Source organism: Equus przewalskii, chromosome 9 (assembly GCF_037783145.1).
Source record: "Equus przewalskii isolate Varuska chromosome 9, EquPr2, whole genome shotgun sequence".
NCBI classification, from domain to species: Eukaryota; Metazoa; Chordata; class Mammalia; order Perissodactyla; family Equidae; genus Equus; species Equus przewalskii.
The window spans coordinates 11,412,047-11,420,031 of record NC_091839.1 but is presented as its reverse complement, the minus strand read 5'-3'; the positions used below and the strand labels follow the sequence as shown (position 1 = coordinate 11,420,031).

Here is a 7,985-nt window from a genome sequence, read left to right as displayed (position 1 = left end):
AAGTAGGTTCATTCACACAACATATTCATCCATGAATCAAAATGAATTACAGCCACATGCATTCACACGGATGAATTGCAGAAACATAATAATCAATGAAAAAAGTAAATCACAGAGGAATACATATAGTGTGATTTTATTTACATAAAGTTTAAAAATAAGCAAAATTAATGTAATGTAACAAGGTATGACTTAAGAATAATTCGTATTTGGTAAAACTGTAAAGAAAGACAAGAGAATGACAAACAGAAAATTCAAAATGGAAATTATTTCTAAAGGAAGGAAGGGAATATGATTGGAAACAGACAGATGGAATGGTCTCCCAAAGTAGTAATAATGTTTTATTTCCTAAGCTAAGTGGTGAGTGTTCATTTTCTTTTCTTAAAACAGTTCCTATATACTTTATCCACTCATTTGTATGTATGCTAGGAGTAGTGGGTTCAATGGTGGCCCTCAAAAGATATATCTGTGTCCTAATTTCTGGAACTTGTGAATGTTATCTTGTTTGGAAAGAGGATCTTTGCAGGTGGTAGTTGAGCTAAAGATCTTGAGATGAGGATATCATCTGGGATTATCTGAACAGGTCACAAACCCAATAACAAGTTTCTTTATAAGAGAAAGGCAGAGTGGGCGTGCACGGCGCCGGCCGGCCGGCCGGGAGGGAGCCGCAGCCCGCGGCCCAGCGGGCCAGCGCCCGAGCCCGAGCCTTCGGCGGGGCCGCCGGGCCGCACAGTACACGCCGGGGGCGGACCGAGATGGAGGAGGCCGGGCCGGGAGAGCGGCCGCCCCGCGCAGACACCGCCACGTGAGCGGCCCGCGGCCTCACAGGACGCAAACTTTCCCCGCGGCGGTGGCGCCCCAACTTCCTGCCCCCGGGTCTCGGGTACGCCGCTCGCCGCGGAGACACCCTAAAGCAGTAAACAGGTCATGGCACGTTTAACAAAAAGGCGACAGGCGGCTACAAAAGCTATCCAGGATCTTTGGGTAGCCATTGAGATTATACGAAACCAGAAGCAAATTGCCAACATTGACCGTATCGCAAAGTATATGTCTCGAGTCCACAGTATGCATCCAAAAGAGACCACCCGTCAGCTGAGCTTAGCTGTGAAGGATGGTCTCATTGTGGAGACTCTGACAGTGGGCTGCAAAGGTTCCAAAGCTGGTATTGAACAGGACGGATATTGGTTGCCAGGAGATGAGATTGACGGGTAAACAGAAAATCATGAGTTGTATTGTTTTGAATGCCATTTGTCTGGAGAGGTGTTGATATGTGACCTGTGTTTTCGTGTGTATCATTCCAAGTGTTTGTCTGATGAGTACAGGCTTAGAGACAGCAGTAGTCACTGGCAGTGCCCAGTTTGCAGGAGCATCAAGAAGAAAAATACAAACAAGCAGGAGATGAGCACCTACCTGAGGTTCATCATCTCCTACATGAAGGAGAGGGCTATAGACCTTCATAAAAAGGGGAAGGACAACAAACACCCGATGTACCAGAGGCTCATACACTCAGCAGTCGACGTCCCCACCATACAGGAGAAAGTGAATGAAGGGAAATATCGAAGTTACGAAGAGTTCAAAGCTGATGCTCAGCTACTTCTCCACAACACAGTGATTTTCTATGGAGCGGACAGTGAGCAAGCTAACATAGCAAGGATGCTATATAAAGACACATGTCATGAGCTGGATGAACTACAGCTTTGTAAGAATTGCTTCTATTTGTCAAATACTCGTCCTGACAATTGGTTCTGCTACCCTTGTATAACTAATCATGAGCTGGATTGGGCTAAAATGAAAGGTTTTGGATTCTGGACAGCCAAAGTCATGCAGAAAGAGGACAGTCAAGTTGACGTCCGCTTCTTTGGTCACCACCACCAAAGGACCTGGATTCCTTCTGAAAACATACAGGATAACACAGTCAATGTTCATCGGCTGCACGTTAAGCACAGTATGGGATGGAAAAAGGCGTGTGATGAGCTGGAGCTGCATCAGCGTTTCCTTCGTGAAGGAAGATTTTGGAAGCCTAGGAATGAGGACCGAGGGGAGGAGGAGGCAGAGTCCAGTATCTCCTCTACCAGCAATGAGCAGCTAAAGGTGACTCAAGAACCAAGAGCAAAGAAAGGACGACGTAATCAGAGTGTGGAACCCAAAAAAGAAGAACCAGAGCCTGAAACCGCAGCAGTGAGTTCCAGCCAGGAAATCCCCACAATGCCTCAGCCAATCGAAAAAGTTTCAGTGTCAACTCAGACCAAGAAGGTTAAGTGCCTCTTCCCCAAGAATGCTGCATCAGAACACCCAGACCACCAATGACGGAGTGTGTCAAAGTATGTGCCACGACAAATACACCAAAATTTTCAATGACTTTAAAGACCAAATGAAGTCTGATCACAAGCGAGAAACTGAAAGAGTTGTACGAGAAGCTCTAGAAAAGCTGTGTTCTGAAATGGAAGAAGAAAAAAGACAAGCTGTACATGAAGCTGTAGCCAATATGCAGGGTGAGATGGACAGAAAAGGTAAGCAAGTAAAAGAGAAGTGCAAAGAAGAATTTGTAGAAGAAATCAAGAAGCTAGCAACACAGCACAAACAACTAATTTCTCAGACCAAGAAGAAGCAGTGGTGCTACAACTGTGAGGAGGAGGTCATGCACTGCTGCTGGAACACGTCGTGCTGCTCCATCAGGTGTCAGCAGGAGCACTGGCACACCGAGCACAAGCGCACCTGCCGCCGGAAGAGATGAAGGCGGCTCTTCCCGGAGAGCGCCGACGACGACTCTTCTCAGACACAGCGGTTTTTGTTTCCAAGAAGCCAAAATTGTTTAGAATTTGCTCCCCATTTTGCACCAGCCTTTAAACACTTTTCGTGAAGAAATTTTGCACAGTAGTTTAAATCTTTTGTTAACGCTCCTCCAGAGTTTTTCAGGGGGGAAAAGTAACATCAGTGGAGGGTATTATTTTAAATAAATTTTAGTGAGAATTTGTTGCATTTTCAGCAAATTTTAAAACATTTTTAGGTTTTACAGAGATTTTGACCTTTAAACTAAAGATCTTTAAAAAACAACAGGTGAATACAAGTGAGTTTAACAAAGAAGCATTTAAAGTAGATCTGAATGTGAGAACTGTTTCAGAAATAAAACATACTACCTTGATGTGAAAAGAAAAAGAGAAAGGCAGAGAGAGACGTGATCATCTAGACAGAAAAATCAATAGAGAAACAGTAGTCTTGAACTATACTGTAGACCAAAAGCATCTAATATACATAGCGAACATTCCATCCAACAGCAGCAGGATACACATTCTTCTCAAGTGCACATGGCACATTCTCCAGCATAGATCACATTTTTGGCAACAAAACAAATCTAAAAAATTTAAGGAGATTGAAATCATATCAAGTGTCTTTTCTTACCACAATGGCATTCAACTAGAAATCTATTGGACCATTTTAAAAGGTATTATATACATGCGATGGGAATATCAGAAGGAGAAGAAAAAGGGAAAGAAACAGAAGAAATATCTGAAGCAATTATACCTGACAACTTCCCAAAATTAATTATAGAACAAACACAGGTCCAAGAAGTTCACAAAACACCAAGGAGGATAAATTCCAAACAAAACCAAACCATACCTAGGCATGTCATATTCCAACTGCAGGAAATCAAAGACAAAGAAAAAAAAATTGGAAGAAGCTAGAGGAGAAAACAATCTAACCCATAGAGGAGCAAGGATAAGAATTTCACTGGGCTTCTCTTCAGTAACTACGCAAACAGGAAAAGTGTGGAGTGAAATATTTCAGTGTTCAAGTAAAAGAACCACCAACCTAGAATTATGTATCCAGCTAAATTATCTTTTAAAATGAAGAGAAACAAAGGCTTTCTCATACAAACAAAAATTGAGGGAGTTTGTCCACAATAGACCTACCAAGGAGAAGAAATGCAAAAGAAGTTCTTCCAAGAGAAGGAAAATGATACAGGCCAGAAACTTGACTCTACATAAAGAAAGAAAGGGCATTCGCGAGCAAAAAAAAAATGAAGCTAAAACAAACTCTTTTATTTTCTTATTCTTAATTGATGTAGGAGATAACCATTTGTTCAAAATAATAACAGCAGCACTATATTCAGGGATTATAGCTTATGGATAAGTGATATGAATTACAGCAATGTTCTAAATTATGGGAGTTAGGAATTAGGAAAACTCTGTTATAAGGTAAGTGCAAGAACAAGTACTTGCACTAACTGTGGACTGATATGCAGCTATTTGAAAGAAGGCTTAGCTTAATTGTAAATGTATGTTGCAAACTCAAGGACAACCATGAAAGAAAGAAAAAGAAGAAGTAGAGTTGATATGCTCACAGAGGAGAAAAAATGGAAGCATACAAATGCTCAAATAAAATCAGAGAAGACAGAAAAAGGAAGATCAAAAAGAAAAGAAAAAACCACAAATAGAAAAATAGAAAATAAAACAGATATGGTAAATATTAATCCAACTATATCAATAATCATTTTATTTTTCCTTAAGTCTATAGATTTATTTTCCCCCAGTCTTATTGAGGTAATAAAAATTACATACATTTAGGCTGCACACTGCAATGTCCTTTTTTAAGGCATACAACGTGATGATTTAATATACATATACATTGTGAAATGATTATCACAATCAAGTGAATTCACACATCCATCACCTCCCATAGTTACCTTTTTTGTGGTGAGAACACTTCAGATCGATTCTCTTAGCAAATTTCATGTATACAATACATTGTTGTTACCATCTTCTTCATTAGATTCCCCAGAATGTATTCATCTTACAGCTGAAAGTTTGTACTCTTTGACCAATATCTTCCCATTTCTCCCACCCTCCAGCCCCTGGCAACCACCATTCTGCTCTTTGCTTGAATAAGTCTGACTTTGTGAGACTCCACATATAGGTGAGATCATGCAGTATTTGTCTTCTCTTCTTAGAGTGAACCCTAAGGAAACCATGCAGTTCAGTTAATAACAACGTGTCATCGCTGGCTCATCAATTGTAATTTTGTCTCACTAGCTACAATTCAAGTGCTCAATTTCCACATATGGCTAGTGGCAGTCATGCTGGACAGTGCAGATCCAGAGAGAAGAGGAAGTACCATCTCTACTTCTCCTCCCTCAGTCAAAATGGGAAAGGGAATTCTGTAATTCGGTGTCATTAAAGTCACTTCTCTCAGTGGTTAAAGAGAGAGTCTTGATGGCTCACCCCTTGGGAGCAGGAGCTAATCATCCTCCCCCTTTAAACATGAATCTCAGAGAACTAAGAAAGTTGTGCAGTTAACATCTGATATTTACTTAAGTAAACATTAAATATTAGGTAGAAAATGAAAGAAACTTGGTTAAAACATTTTTAGTAATGTCTTTCTCAAGTTCTACATCTTTCTCTTCTTGAAGGAAAAGCACCAGTTAATTTTTTTAGAGCCTGGTAAGAAAGATGGACTCTTCTATAATGATTGTCCAAATATTTCCAGAAGATAGTTCTATCTTATACAAATATTTGACTACAAATTTTTTATGTAATTTTATGTGTATAAATTTAAATTTTGGCTTTGTATTGGCTGTGTCACATCTCATTGAGTGAGGTATACCAGTTCCCCATAGAAGGATGTTGTAAAATGGCAACTCATGTGCGAAGTCTTTTAACCCCTGTTCGGCCACATAAAAATGGTCCTTCAGCCTGAAACACTTCCTTATTAAGAGATAAAGCGCCAACAAAGCCTGTGCTAGGCTTATCATGTGGGTAGGAATATCTTTCCCTGGTTAAGCTCAATGAGTACTCCATTGTTCTACATCATAACCTGCCTGGCAGATTAAAAGCACATGCAGCATAAAGGGCCTGGCCAACCCCACTGTTATATCTGTCCCCATGGGAAGTGGATGGAGTTTTTCCATATGACTCAAGAGAAGTGCACCTTAGACAAATTGCCCTGAGTCAGCTGCCAGGACATGACTACAGGCCAGACCGTGGGGGATGAATGGGACCAGAAGGGGCTGTTCTAAAAGAAACTCCATTGGGGGAAAGTAAGAGATCAGGGCTGCAACACCTTCTCATTGGCTGAGCTGGGGCATTTCTCAATGGCTGGGCTATTGCAGGGTGGGGAGAAAAAATCTTCCTTCAAAAGTAAATTAGTTTTACTTCCTGTAGGAAATGCAAGCTTCCATCTCTTCCTGTCAGGTATAATTGATAAAGGACGAGACAGCATTACTGCTCTCCCTACAGGTCCTCCCCTTTCCAACTTAGTTAAGGTTTCTTTTATTAATTTCCACACAATATTTTTGCCCTTTCCAGAATTTTATATAAATGGAGTACGACTTGTGTCTTTTTAGGAAGATGGCCCTATGAAGACAGATGCACGCAGGGGGAGCACCATGTGATACAAAGGCAGAGTTTGGAGTTATGCAGCTGAGGGTCAAGGAGCTCCAAAGATTGCCAGTGAACCACCAGAATCTAAGAAGAGGCAAGTAGGGATTCCCATGCAGGTTTTAGAGGGAGGTTAGTCCTGCTGACACCTTGATTTTGGACTTTTAGCTTCCAGAATGAGATGATACATTTCTGTTGTTTTAAGCCTCACAGTTCAGGGTGGATTAGTATAGTAATCCTAGGAATCTAGTACAAGGGGCTCAGGACAGTGCCTGGCATGTAATAGGCACTCACTCATGCCACTTGCTGTTGTTGTATGGCAAGGACAGGTGTGTGTGTGTGTGTGTGTGTGTGTGTGTGTGTGTGTGTGTGTTTGTGTGTGTTAACTCTAGAGAATTTGGTTTGGCAGAAGAGGGTGTGAAAAATGAGCCACCCAGAAATATTACCATTCCATCCTCCTGCTCCTGCAGCCATTGAGTTTTTAAAGCTTTTCAGCACTGAGCTGTGTTTTGAATTTCACGTAATCCTGTGGGAAGGAGGCAGATGAGAAAGTCAGGCCATAAAGAGGCTCAAGAAGGCACAAGGAGTTAGCAGCAGAGCCTGGACTAGAATCCAGGGCTCCTGTTCCCACCTCCATCGCAGCACTAACTGCTGGTTTGAGTATTTGGCCATTCCAGAGCACCAGAGCTGAGAGTGTCCTCTCTGGACAGGTGTGATCCGGGCATTGGTGGCTAGAATGTGACTTCTCTCGACACCTTTGGTAATGCATTGATGGACTCCTGCTTTCTCTTTTCCAGGTGTAAGTTTGAGGATTATGGGGATTAATACTAGTTCTCTTCCTCCCCGTCTCTTGCATGGCAAATAGCTACTGGGCACTCTATCTTCCGATGGAAACGGGCCTCATTGGCAGAGCCCAGCTAGCTCCAGCCCCTCTCCTCCCTTGACTTTTTTTAAGAAGGAACATTCAGCTTGGAGAACTGACATTTGCTGCCAGAGGGGCTCAGAACGCAGTTCCCAAAGATGTGTCCAGGGGAACCTCTGATGCTAAAATTCTGAGCATCCAGAGTTCCAGGCATCAGTGATTCAAATACTCTGAGGCGACAGTTCTGGGAGTCTGAGTTTCCAAGACTATTAATTGTGGACTTTGCAGTTCCAAGATTTGACAGTTTTGTTACACCACAATTCTAAGATTCCCCCAGTCGAGGTTTCTTGGAGCCTCTTAAGGTGACACACACGGAGATGGATGAGGTTTCATTTTGACACTGGATTCTTAATGTGTTTATAATATGAAAGTATGACTCTAGGAATCCATCCTTATCCTCCTTCAATGATCAGGAAGCAGCCAATTTATGGAACTCAAGTTGCAAGACACAGAAAATGGAAATTGAGAAACTTGAGAATCAGAGCCAGTGATGAAATGTACAGGGTTCAAAAGACCAGGCTTCCCATCACTCGATCTCAATCACAGGTCCTTCAAGTCTAGCAAGTTTTGTGAGGGTGGGGTCTGTGTAGCATTTAGATGTATGGCTACATCTAAATCTAGATCTAACACAAGGACCTAAGGCTGATGCCGCTTCTAAGGAAACATACACTAACTTATTCAAGAGGAGG

The 7,985-nt window shown here is 41.9% G+C and overlaps 1 pseudogene; it reads left to right on the top strand.

Moving 5' to 3' along the window:
- Positions 1-858: 858 nt before the first annotated feature.
- LOC103543365 (zinc finger MYND domain-containing protein 11 pseudogene) lies at positions 859-3,143 on the top strand (annotated as a pseudogene).
- The last annotated feature ends 4,842 nt before the right edge of the window (positions 3,144-7,985 follow it).